General features: G+C 42.2%; 1 protein-coding gene across 2 annotated transcripts in view; it reads left to right on the forward strand.

The window, feature by feature from the left end:
* Positions 1-14463, forward strand: part of LOC131079336 (uncharacterized) — a 115095-nt gene that overhangs the window by 70593 nt on the left and 30039 nt on the right. The gene's annotated exons all lie outside the window — the stretch shown is intronic.

Consider the following 14463-nt stretch of genomic DNA (forward strand, 5'->3'; position numbering starts at 1 on the left):
CTCTCCATACATTCTCTGAGAGCCTTCAAATGGGTGTCCTGGTCGCTAAAAATCGACCGGACATCCAGGAATGCCGTGAAATTTCCTATAGACATTTTGTCAAAGATGTGTAGAATTATTCTCCGGAAAGTTGCAGGTGCATTGCATAGTCCGAAGGGCATGCGATTATAGGTGTACACCCCTTCCTCCACCACGAATGTGGTTTTCAGTTTGTCTTCTTCTGCAATACTTATCTAATTGTATCCCGAGAACCCATCTAAGAATGTGTGTATCTCGTGCCCGACTACTTCCTCCAAGATGCTGTCAGTGAATGGAATCGGGAATGGATCTTTGATGGTTACTGCATTTAGGTACCTGAAGTCTACGCATATCCTTATCTGATTAGCTTCCTTCTTAAGAGAGATGACTATTGGGGAAACCCAGTCACTAGTTTCCACTTTAAATATGATCCCTGCTTCCAACATTTTGTTGATTTCCTTGTTTACTTTGGCTGCGTAGTTCTTGTTCATCTTGTACGGTCTCCTCCGTACCGGTTGGGCTCCTGGTACGAGGGTTATGCGATGTACGCAGAGTTTTGGCGGTACCCCCTTCAAGTCCTTGTAGGTTCAGGCAACCTTGTATTCCAGAAATATCCTGAAAGCTGCCGCCTTCAGTACGGGGTTCCAGTCATCTCCTACGAGTATTACCTACAGGTCCTCATCCTTGCCTAGATTAACTTTTCTCACACCCCTTTCCTCATACTTGATGGGTTTGTCTAGTTCAAACTAGTGGGCTGGCGTGTCATCCACTCATGCCATTCCCTCCTGGTACCTGTCGTACTCCAGTGGAAATGATCGTTCATCCATATTGCCACTTGATTCCCCAATTTCGCATACTTGCAACATGTGGCACTCCAGGGGAAGACCTCGTAGTCCTCCATTTGCTAATGGAAGAGTTCGGCCAACGAACTAGTTCCATCTTCAAAACATCCGTCCAGTTCCAACACTCCTTCCTCGTTGGGTTCCTTCCCTCCTCTGTCTCCTTCGGAACCCCACTCCCATCTATTTGAATCCTCTGAGTCGGAGTAGAATGATGCGAGCTCTTCACTGACGGATTGATTCCTTAGGTTGATTATATACTTATGACCGTCACTCTCAATTGAGAGTGTATTCTTCTTCCAATTATGATTGGCTCTAGACATGATCATCCATCCCCTTCCCAGGAAGGCATCGTATGCTTTTCTTTCCAATGGGATGACTACGAAGTCCAGAAGGAATCGTTGTGTCCCGATCACTACCTTTTGTGCCATGAGAGTACCGAGAGGTTTGATACCCTGTTGGTCTGCAACAACGAGATGGAATGTTGGTGGCCAGAAAGTAGGCTTGCCAAGGCTTCTCCAAATTTCCTCCAGTAGTATGTTGACTCTGGACCCGCCATCCACAATGGTGTTTGTGAGCTTTTGTCCCATTACGTCCATCTCCACCACGGTAGGTTTTTCGTCCAATGCTTATCGTGAGTAGCATAGGGTCTGTGGCGTCCATATCAGGTTCCTTCACCGGAGCCATACTATGTGGTTTTGTCATCATCTGGTGTTCCTAGCCGACGGTGGTGTCACCGGTTGCATTCCTCAGGGCCATCCTCAACTGTGGCATGGTCTGTAGAAGGTCGGATACGCGTACGAGTATTGTGATCTGTAACGTCTGCTTAATGATAGTTTTCTTCGGTCTTGACTGGAGTGGTGTACTAGCAGCCGAGTATGAGGCCCTCCGCTCTTCTGCCATCGCTCGCTCGATATCCGCCCTGGCTTCCTGGAGTCTTTCCTTCTCCGTGCGAGGGTCAAGATACATGGCTTTCTTGTTTTGCAATCTTGTGATTGTCGATACACCTTCCTGATGGGATGGGGTTTGGGATAGACTAGCCTAGTCTATGCTCTTGGATCCTTTCCTTGGATCACCAGGTGTTCTAACCACACCCTAGGGTCTCTAGGACTTCCCCTGCTTGAGGAATCCCCTGACCTTGCCCAATCCACCCACCAACAAGTTGAAAAACTACTCCTAAGGTCTCACTTACTCCTGAGATTCAAGAACCCTTACTTAGGCTAATAAGGGTTTGGCTTGCTCCACACCTTCCTAGGTCTTAGCAAGGATAGGTCAGGTCTAATACATGGTTTTTCCACCCATTCATGTGCCCCCAAGAGGTTTCAAGCTTTCAACCCCTTACCGATTTCACTATTTTGTGTTTTGCCTACAAAATAGGGCTACAAGGATTGTGACCAATTAGGCCTCCTATCCGGTCCTTTAGGGCTCCCTCTTGCAAACGATGCATTTGCTTGTGAACCTTCCTGAAAGACCTGCTATTCATTTGGCAAGGACTCAAGGATTTTTCAGGTTTTAGGCCTCCAAGTGTCCGTACACTGCCCTAGGTCGATTTAAAGGTTTTTAAGGGTTTTTAGGCCTGCCAGGGTCACAGTGTAGGTTTGGTGCTCTTGCCACCTTGTCTGGATTGGTGGAAGCTCCTCCTTCACACCAATGGTGCTCCACTCACCCCTCTACAACTCCTCCAAAGGGTGCCTCCTCTGCTGACCTTCCTTGCTCTCCAAGACCTCTGCAACTTAACCCTTCCTAGCTGGGCACTGTCCAGTCTCGCCTAGGAGTGGGTCTTTAAATGGCCTCCTTGCATTTTCAAGGGCCTTGCTTGCTTTGGATTATAGTACAGGGTCTGTACTCTCATTCCCCATGGTTTCATGGTGATTCCACAATGGGGAATGGAGTTATGATCCCATTGACACAAACCAGTCCAAAACTGGACAGAGAGAAGGCAATTTACAAAATATTTACAAACACACCTCACTTACAAATCAAAACCTAGTCTAAATGCTCAAAATGAAAGTGAATACACCATACAAGACACTCCACACAGTTTTGCACGAAAATCAATCTATTAACAATCTTCCTTTACTCCATTTGTGCCGACTGGCAACAAAATTGCAGTCACAGTCAAGTCACTTTGATTGGGCCGTACAACATCTGACATCCAACCCATTAACTTAGGGTTTGTGCAAGGGAATTAGCCACTTGATTTTGATGTCTGTATATAGAATTGATGTTGAAGGCTTCAAAACTCTCAATGAGGTCCCAGACTCGATTTCTGTATCTGGTCAATCTTTTGTCGTGGCAAACATACTGCCTCCTAATTTGTTTTATAACTATTTCCGAGTCTCCATACACTTGCAGTATTTTTGCCTTCTTTTTGATGGTTAATAATAACCCATGAATTAAAGATTCATACTCAGCTACATTGTTGGTGCAAGGAAATTGCAATCTGTGAGCGGCAAGGTAGGTTTCTCCTGTTGGGCTAATCAATTCGTATCCTGCTCCAGATCCTTGTTTAGACTTAGATCCATCGAACCTCAATGTCCATATTGCATTTTCTTGATCTTCCGTCTCTTTGTCTTCCTGACTTTCGGTTGGTGTGTCGGATAGAGTTTCGTCTTCCGCAGAGCTTTCATCTTCTGAATCTTGAATTTCTTCTATGATCAATGTGTGCGGGGCTCTTTTATATACTTGTTCTAATGCGGTTTGACATAAAGCACAAGATAGTTCTGAATGGACGGCATTGTGTATCCTACACCAATTTGGAAGAAGCAAATCTCGGACGGATGCTAAGTTACCAAGTTGCACACTTTGCTGGATGTTTCTATGTACGAACCTTCTGAAATTTTCAAACATTCCATCATCTTCTTGGTCGGATCCTTGATCACTTTCGACGACAATTTCTGTAGATTCTATCACTTCTTGCTGACTGTCTTCACCTTGTATGTTCTGTATCATCAGAACCTCGCCTACTTTAGGTTTGTATGTCCCTAAATCTGATTCTAAGAACAGGACTTCATTGTCTTCCCCATACTCGGTTATCATAAGTCTCAATCTTGGAGTGCTATCAATCTTGATTTGATTTGGTACTCCTCTCCATGGTAGCCACATGTGTGCGAAATCAGTTGACACATACCCATTCAATTTTCGCGACCAATCTCTACTCAGGAGCATCCCATACGAGTCAGGAATATCCACAACTGATATGTCTATGAAATTCTGGACCCTCGGGTCCACGGCTAATTGCATGTGGATGTTGTTCAACTCGCCCATGACTGGAACTTCTGTCTTGTCTAGCTGGGTGACCTTTCTTTTGGTAGGAGCAGGGGTTATTCCTAGTCTTTGACAGACAGTCAGGGGCATCACATTACTGGAAGCTCCTGAATCATAAAGGCAATTATGCACTAATTTCCCAAAAATTCTAACTGATAACAGGAACGGGGCCGGTTCATCTTTTCCTTGAGAAAGGACTGAGGAATCCCCACTGTGTTCTTGATGTTTCACTTCATTGACCTTCGGATGATCATCCTTTACTAGACTCTCTTCTTTTGAGTGATCAGTTTTGTTTGAAGATTTCCCTTTCTTGACCACATCTTTCTTAATAGCAACTTCCTTTTCTGGAAGAATCTGGCTAGTGGCGAGGCCTTCTTTGATAGTAGGTTGGGTTTTCTTAGTCTCGCCTCTTTTGAGTAACACCTTTCCTTCCAACATGTCTTCTTTTTTGGCTGGGAAGGTTATGGTCTGGACCATACATTCATTTTGTTCAGATTGCCCTCTGTCATCGACTTCCTCTTGGGTCACATTGATGGTAGCTTGAGCCCTGTTGGCCAAGTCCTGAACATTTGACCTTACTATACTAGACTCACTCAAGTTATCGATCACTGCATCTTTGATTTCTGAAACTTTGAATAATTCATAGAGTGGTAGACTAACTTTAACTTTCTTGAGTTCTTCTAACACTAACGTGGCTAGTCTTTTCATTTCATTGCCCATGGGGGGTGCAATATTCCTTTGTCTGTATCCTTGTGTGTGTTGTGGATATTCTGGATTGTTACTGGCTTGTGGATCCGGAGGAGTAGAGAAATTGTTCGGAGGGATCGATGTAGTTAGGGGTTCTTGATTTCTCTGATTTCTATGATAAACCCTTTGGTTCACACCTCCTGAAGACTGGTGAAATACCTCCTTTATCCCTTCAACTAGGACACTGTTGTTCAAAGGTGGAAAATAATACTCTGAGTCTTCAATGGGTCCGTTTGCAGATGCAGGTGGGGATTGGGAACCTGGTGGTATCATTGGTCCATTAGCAGATTCTGGTGGAAATCTCCCATTTCGTGCTTGATTATTTTCTTCTTGTGAATACTTGCAGCTTTCAACAATCATGGCTTGATCGTACCGCGTGGTTGGGACCATTTCGTATCCTGTCATGGGTGGATTTTCAGGTGTATCATTGCTACGCATTTCTTGCTGGAATATGTCGGCCGCGATCTTGAATTCAGGACACTGTAACTCAGAATGTTGGTTCGTATTATGGAGTCTACACCAACTGGACAAGGCCGCCTCTGCTAGAAACACTTTGCTGTTAGAATGATTTTCTTGATTCTGAGAATTTGGTGGGTTATCTAGTGGCGTCACCACATTTCCATTATTGGGAGCTGTATTCCATGGTCTCCTCTGAAAGCCTTGGTTATTATTTCCTTGATAATTATTTCTGAAACCTTGATTGTTATTTCCTTGGAAATTTTGATTATTCGTATGTTGACCATGATTGATCCTCTGCATACTTTGGAGTTGATTATTCTGGTTCCTTAGATGAGTTACTTCGGTTGACAGTTTCTTGACTTGTTCAATCAACTCCTTCATTTCATCCTTTTCTTCCTGTGTTCTTGATGAGCTTGTGGCATTTTGCAGGTACACAGGTTGTGCTGGTGGAGCTTGTGAAATCGGAACTCCAGGGTGAAGGACCAACTGGTTTGTTGGCTGTATGCTCGAATATGTTGCTTGTGGAATCGGATTCATAACTCGAGTCTGGTTAGCCAACGTCATTCCAACTGTCTGCATTTGATTTGGTGCTGCGATAGGTCCCATGTGTAGTAGTGGCCCAGTGATATTCTGTCCCATGTGCTTACTAACTTCAATAGCCTTTGCATATGCTGCGTTTAGATCATTTGGGATAGGATGTGTCCTTACAAACATAGCAGTGACATGATCCAAAGCCCTAGAGTAGATTTCCCTTGGGTCCGCAATGAGATAAGGATGCCGTAACATCGTGTATGCGCGGTGAAACCTATTGTTGAAAGAAGTGATTGGCTCATGTTCTCTCCTTCGGACTTCAACAAATTGTCTATACAACTCAGCTGGTGTGGTTGGTATACCAAACTTTGCAATAAATGCATCTTTCATCGCATCCCAAGTCCTGATTGACCCTGTAGGTAAGTGAATAAACCAGAAGTATGCCTCTTCCCCCAATGAATAGGGAAAAAGCCTACATGCTACATCTCCATATTCGATTCGTCTGTTACGAAGAAGGTCTTCGAACATCTTGATATGATCTTCCGCTGTGCGATTGAAATCACTAACATTGAACTTGGAACAGAAATGTTCTGGATTTTTTGGCATATCATGATAGACTGCAAATTCCAATGGTGATGGGTTGTTGATTAGCCAAGTTGCGCCATTAAGCACATGAGGAGGAGGAGGAGGAGGCGGAGCATGGTGAGCCATCGTACTTTTTGAAGGTTGGAAGTTTGGCAAGGGGCTTGATGAACTAGCCTGGCCTTTTGTCTGAAAAATTGCCTGGATACTTGATTGGATCGCCGCTTGTACTTGTTCTTGAAGAGATGGAACTTGTGATGACTCAAGAGACTCCTCTAGTTTTAGTTCAAATTCTTTGGGAGTATCTTCTCTTTTGACTCGCTTCGCCTTTGAAGTAAACTGAAGCTCACTTAGATTCTTGATGCCTGGTGTTGACCTCAATAGTCTTTGATGTTTCTCGGGCGAGAAAGAACCAATGCGATCCAGCGTGAAGTCTTGCGGAGATTATCGTAGGTTCCTTTGATTGCGAAGCTCTCTAGCTGCGACTCTTTGGTGTTCTTCAGCCCTATCTTCTTCTTGTTCCAAAATGATTCTCACTCTATTATACTCAACTTCACTTCTCCTTACGTTCCACGCTAGATGATTCAATCCTGAAACAATATCCTCTTGAATGTTGCCTATCTCCAAATTAGGTTGCACTACTTGATTCAATCCCTCATGTGGTAACACCATCGTGATTCATGATCATGTTTGAAATGTATTCTTCTTTACATTTTCGGATTTCGGATGTTAGGCCCTCCTAGCGCCAATTCTGTTGACGTGTATTTTGTACACAATCATACACAGAATAAAATACCCAAAGGTACCTTATCCTCTCTTGAATAAAGTCTCTGATTGCTGAAGATGTCGCAAAGAAGGATCAATCAGGGTGACTCCAATGTTCTTTTATGTAGGGTCTCTATGTGTGGATAAGCACCAGTGGTCGTTGTGATTGCTGTTTCATCAAGGGGCCTTACGTTCCGAAATAGGATTTCCTATACTAACAAATTCTCAAAAAAGATCAAAAGAGTAGGGCTTGCAAGAGATTAATTCTAGTCTAATCCTAAGAATGACTTAATGTGGACAAGATTTGGTAAGGTTCTACCAACTTCAATATTGCCATAAAATAACAACTCAACTGAAATTGATGCGATCTTCTAAGGTAACAAATGATCTTTCAATTCATTAAGGATCATAGATACTACCACAAAGGTACATATCCAAAGTTCAATGACGATTAAAGGTTTAGGTGATTCAAGTTTCTCCAGTTGACCACGCAAGGCGTTCCTACAATCAGCAAGAAGCTAGTGGTTTGGAAAGTGAATCTCACCAAAGATCAAGTCCAACACTTTGTCCTTCAAACTAAAATACTACCTTGACTGAGAATGATTCAAGAAAGTAAACAACCATGAAGATAACCACAAGAATTGCAATAAAACACCATAACTTAAATATTTTATTGATCTCAAAGTCATCATAAACGACAATTGCTTGAAATTCCTTCTTCAAAGCTCAATCTTGCAACAAAGTAACTGGCTCTTATCTAATTGCTAATCTCTAATCTCTCTCTAATTCTCTAATTTCTCCTTATTATCTAATTTTAAAATGAAAAGAAATGAGGGTATATATAGCATCCTCAATTACAATGAACGGTCCAGATCAAAAGAAGATCAATGGCCAAGATTATGACACCTAAACCCTAATTAGGGTTTATTACAAATAGTCCCCTTTTTATTGAACAATATTAAATGCATAGCCAAATATTAAATTTGGCACAAAAACCTAGGAGACATAGACCAATAACAATTAAGGTGCCACGTCATCTATAACAAACTTTCTTCTAGAATCTTATTCCCTTTCCAATGCTCCTTTTTAGCATATGCAATGAATCTAGATACGATTCCTTCGATCTTAGCAATTGGAATCTCGAGAAGATTCCTCATTCGTTCCTCCAAGTGGATGACCTGATCGAAAGCCTTGAGAAGAGCAGCGTCCCATTCAGGTTCAAGTTCTTTGGTCTTCTCAATCAGGAGCATGGTAGCAAACATCTGGTCCCGTTGCTCATCTGTGATAATATTCACATCTTTGCAAAAGATGACCTTGACCCTTTCTTCTAAATCTTGAAAATCCACATCTGTCTCAACTGCGATCCTCCTGCCAAGAATAGTACATAATACCTCAAACACTCTGTCCTGGATGGGGTGGATGACCTCCTCAACATGATTGCATTTGGTACTGATGTCCTCGAAGAGAACTTCCTTCATCTGGAGCAAGGTTGACCACTGAAGTAAACTATGAGGTCCTCCATCCATTATCTTTTCTTGTATTAGGACCTTCCTTGATGTTTGTCTGATTACTTGCAGGACAGGAATGATAACATCTTTAGTATGAGCAAAGGCGGCTACTGTTATCATTAGGTTGTGGATGATCTCAAGAACCTGGATAGCTCGGTGAATGGTCTGCATCATTCTTGTTGCAAATTCAATAGCAACTGTATGGGATTTGTCAATCCAAGAGCTCATAAGCTGGACCAAACTCCTAACTCTCTTTGCCTCACCAACTGATTCAAGGGGAAGTGCCTGCGCAGGAGATACTGCTGGATCCTGATGTCCCAAAGGCTGATTGAGATGGCTAAAGTAGCCTCTCCATGCACCGACCTCTCTCTCAAGCTTTCTATTTTTCTCCATTTCTTCTCTAAGCTTGTCTTTTAGTGCTTCAAATGAATCGGTGGCCTCATCCAGTGTCTGCTCGGCTGTGAGTGGACCAAGCTCAAATGTCTCTACATCATATTCCTTTGCGAGGATCTCACCTTCATACTTGTCCACTGCTGGTGTAGCTATCTGCAATTTCCTGGATCCGGTCTCATCTTTGATCATCTTGGACATCTTAGTAGCCTTCCTCTTTTCTGTCACTTCCTGAGAATTCCCAACAAGGCTCTCTAAATCAATCACATTATCTTCGTCTTCAATCACAATCACCCTTGTTAATCTCTCCTTTAACCAATCTGGGATGGCAGATCTTGTTTCTTTAACCTGTATCTCCTTAGGCAATGTTTCTTCTTCTCTGAGAGGAGATGTCACTTCATTATCATTCTTGTCTTCATGTAGCTCATTAACTTGGAGAGATTGACTTGATGATCGTTGAGGTGCCTGTCCTTCTTCATGCTTATCGTTTTGTACCATTGATTCCATAGACTCCTCTATTTCAAGTGTTCTCTTCTCTTGTCGAGAAGATGTGTCGGATGAACGATCTCGGTTAGCCTCTTGCTTCTTCTTGGAGGATTCCCTTTTCTCAGGTCGCTCTTTTCTCTTTGAGCCTCTAGGATGAGTATTGCCCTCGCTTATGCTTCGAAGGTTACCTTCGCTTGTGCTTTTGGGATTAGGATTACCTTCACTTACACTTGCTCCTCCTTCCGCTGGTCTTTCCTCCAAAGTAAAAGTCATAGATATGCCTTGCTCTCTCAACTTCTGATGCTGCACATCAACCCATCTGCGAGTACAAGACAAAACTGGAGCCATCAAAGCATCTAGATCTACAACCTCAGGTTCATTCCAATCTAGCCTCACTAATTTGCTTTCTTGATCATAAGATGATTGGAGATGTCTGCCATTGTCCTGAGCTTGGTCGGCCACTCTGTAAATCTTGCATTTCCTGATGAAGTCTAAAGGCAATCTAGAATGCATCTTTCTTTTTACTTCAAGATCATCTGAGAGATTCATCACAAAGTCTTCTATCTGAAACTCATGCTTGTATTTTCTACCGACTGTCTCTTCTATATACCCATGAGGATCAAAGCTTTCTCTCAAGGCAAAGAATGAAAATGAATATAAAGCTAACTCCTTCTCTGCATCATCCATGGCTAGAGCATTAGGACATACCTCAACTGAATTCCCTAATATGATAGGCACAGGAACTCCATTTCCATGTCTGTGTCTGAATGCCTTCGCACAAGCTGCCAACTGTCTAGTTACCTCAAGTAACACTATTCTGTCTGTCGGATATCTTGGCAACATGTATGGAGGTGAAGGACATCCATGAACTCTAATATATGTAAATTTCGGAAATTGGATAAACCAAGCACCGTACCTCTTTACAAGTTCTTGTGCATCTTGAGATAGCCGATTGTGAATCCCGCCTTGCAATGTCCTAGTGATGTTCATCGTGAAGGTATCATTGACTAACTTGTAGTTACTTCCTGGCGGATGATGCAAGTGAACGTAGGAATCACAAACTCTGACCTCTCCGGGTCCTCTTCCAATCACTCCTCTGTGAGGTAATCCTGCATATTCAAAGCTCCTGATCAAGGCATATATGATGTATGAACTCATGTGGAAGGACTTGGTAGCCTTCAGTCTCCTTAACTGTACGTCCAAGCAATGGCTAATCATTCTAGCCCAATGAATTGTTCCTTTTCCCTGAACTATCACTTGGATGAAGTAGAACATCCACTTCTCAAAATAGAAGGCTTGAGGGGCTCCTGTGACTCGGTTGAGTAGTGTTATCAAATCTCTGTACTCCTCCTGGAAGTCGATCCTATGTGGTGTGTTTGGAATCTTGCTCAGGCGAGGACGACTCTTGAGTAACCAGTTCTTATTGATGATGCTTAGGCAAGTGTCTGGATCATCTTCGTACATGGACCTGGCTCCTTCTAGGCTCTTGTAGATCATATCCCTGTGCTCCGGAAGATGGAAAGCCTCACTTATAGCTTCCTCTGAAAGATAAGCCAAAGTGTTTCCCTCCTTAGACACGATCGATCTGGACTGTGGATCATAATAGCGAGCACACTCGATCATCAACTCATGGCACTGGATTGCTGGAGGGAAGCCGACCGCCTTAATGATGCCACTTTCAATTATCCTTCTGGCGACAGGTGATGGCTTGCCAATGTAAGGGACCTCTCGAAACTTCTTCATACTGAAGTTTCCCAAGTTGGTATCTCCAATGTTGCTCCACTTCGACACGATCTTGGTCTCCAATTCTTCATTCTTTTGATCTTCCTTCATGAGGGCTGGACGACTGGTGGATGCTCCTGCCTTCGGGGTCGCCATTGTGACACCTACACAACATTTCATAATAAGTAATAGATTTTGCAATGTAGAAATCTAGACTAGATTAAAGATTGAATTTAGGAAACTTCATGATAAGTCTTTGAGTTATCATTTCCTAAATACGATTGAGCTACTGGAAGTTCAAAATTTCAAAATTCAAAATTCAAGACTGGGACTAGGACGATTTAAAATTCAAAATTGAACAAAGGGGATCTTCGCCATACCTTACTTTGAGAGCTAACTCTAAGAGAAGATGCAAAATTAAGGAAATTTGCCTAGGCAAAATGAATATTGAAGTCTTCAACGTGGTCCTCTAGCAAAATACGTCTCTTTTATTAACTTCACCACCTTGAGGGCAAATTCGCTCCACTTCTATCCAAATTCGCACTCTTCCTTGGATTAAAATTCGCACTTCCTTATTCGCCTCCCCAAATCGCATACGAACAACGATTGAATGATGGTTTAAACATGCTCACATACCTTCATTATATAGGCGCTCACCTCTTTAATTGCCCATAGGCCGACTTTGAAATAAGGCAAATAATAACAAAATTTAAATAAAGAGGAGGCCGACTTTTGTAAAAAAAACATTAAAATAAAACCCAAGCGCTCTCTTTTTATTTAATTTAATAATTAATTAATTTAAACGCCTTTATAATTAATAATTTCGATTTTTTAAAAGGCTAAATTAATTATTAAATGCCTTGTACGTTATTTTTAAATGCTAATTCAATTAAATATTTCAAGTTTTATCGATTTTTAGCATTTAATGCATCTCGAAAATATTGGCGCCTAATCATGGGAGGATTTTGGAACATTAACAATATCGCTCTGGTCCCTGGGAGAGGGACAGGAGCGCCTTAGCATTTTGGTCTTGTATTTTTCGCTTCTTACGTTCAAAGTCACTTCCTTCACGTCCAAACTGGCATTTTAATTGGGAACCTTGAGCTTGATCTATTCAATTTTTGAATGAATGCCCTTTTGAGCCATTTTCGCCCTGGTCCTTGACTAAAGGACAGGAGCGATTTTTTGCTTTTCTTCCTTGGTCTTCGTCTTTTAAATCATCAAATCAATTTGCGAGGTAAGGAATGATCATCCTTGTTTGTCTTGCGCATGTTTAACTCGTCCTTTGTAAAGCAAACTCGATATTCAAGTGATTTTCGCCTTGGTCCCTTGGTGAGGGACAGGAGCGAACTTTGCATTTTAGCTCAAGATTGTCAACTTTTGACGTTAACCCCTTGTTCATCATCTTCCTAAAGACATTTTCGATCTTGTGTAACTTTGCCTTGGCGTGGTCTAGGAAGGAAATGATTGTTTCAATGAATATCGCCTTGGTCCTCCAGTGAAGGACAGGAGCGAACTTTTGTTCCTTGTGCTAATCCTTGATCATATCAACTTTCAATTGCCTTCAAAGTGTAAAACAGTGTTTCTTACTCCTTCTTAAGTCTTGCAAATGATAGTAGTGCTCCAAAATACTAGGCAATAAGGCCAATTTGTGGATTTCGCTCTGGTCCCTGGGAGAGGGACAGGAGCGCCTGGAGCAATTCTCATCACATTTCGTGGTCTTTGTAACTTCACTTTTCCTCGAAGCCTTTTCAACATCATTGCCACCTTGTGCCTTGACCAGGATTCATCTAAATACGAAGGAAAAGACTTGATAATCTATATTTCGCCCTGGTCCCTTGGTGAGGGACAGGAGCGATTTGGCAATTATAGGCTCAATCATTCATTGCCAATGTTTAAAACTATCTTCAATTGATTCATTATGCTCCCCTTCACTCATCTCCAACATGAAACTTGTTTTAACTTTGCGAGAAATTTGCGTTATGAGGAAATCGCTCTGGTCCCTTGGAGAGGGACAGGAGCGCCTAAGACAAAATAGGTTTCACTTGCTCTTTGCAATCTTCAAAATTATCTTCAATAGAGTGGTTACGCCTTCTTTTATTTGCCTCAAACTTAAAACTCACTTCTCCTTCGCCAAAAACTTGTCCTTTAAGAAAATCGCTCTGGTCCCTGGGAGAGGGACAGGAGCGCCTCGGGCAATTTCATCCAGTTTTGGGTTATTTACAACTTCGTTCTTTCTTGAGACATTCCAAACATCTTTACCATCATGCCTTTTGGCCTGGACTTGACCAAATTCGGAAGGGAATGCTAGATGATGTATATTTCGCCCTGGTCCCTGACAGAGGGACAAGAGCAATTTGACTTCTTAGGTCGATTTTATTCATGGTGGCCCTTTCAAGTTATATTCAACGGATGAAACACACTTTCCTTGTTCTTCTCAAATCACGAAATCGTTCAAATCTTGCAAGGATAAGGCGATCTTAGATTTCAAGCTCCGGTCCTTCAGTGAGGGACAGGAGCGAACTTTGTGTTTAAGGCCAAATGTTCAACTTTTCATTGCAAACGACTAAGTGTGGGTGCTTCATCATGTTGATTTCATCCCTTATTGTGTCCTTGATGCTTTAATTTGATCAACTAAGACCAAAAATGGTCTAAGTAGGCCATTTCGCCTTGGTCCCTGGCTGAGGGACAGGAGCGATTTGACCTTAAAACCTTGAAACTTGCCATTTTTGAGTCTCAAAATCTTCAAAAACCTCCTATTTATGTTCAACTGCATCTCCTGGCAACCCTGCACAAGACAAATGAAACAAGTCAATAACCAAGATGCATAAAATACCAATTTCGCCCTGGTCCTGACAGAGGGACAGGAGCGATTTTACCTCTATAGGCCAAAATATCAAGAATTTAGGCTCTCAGTCACTTCACAAGGCAAAATTAGGTTATCTCCAAGGCCAAGGATCAATTATCAGAATTTCCAAAATTTGGTCAAAATTCACCCGGACAAAATCTCATAATTCCATCATTAACACTTAGGCAAAATTTGGACTTGCTTTCAAAATTCCGACTGGACCTAGACAGACAAACCTGACATCTTGACAGATTCACCCTACTTCAAAATTGCAATCCATAGGAGGATGCTCAATAATCAT

Source organism: Cryptomeria japonica, chromosome 11 (assembly GCF_030272615.1).
Source record: "Cryptomeria japonica chromosome 11, Sugi_1.0, whole genome shotgun sequence".
In the NCBI taxonomy this organism is placed as follows: domain Eukaryota; kingdom Viridiplantae; phylum Streptophyta; class Pinopsida; order Cupressales; family Cupressaceae; genus Cryptomeria; species Cryptomeria japonica.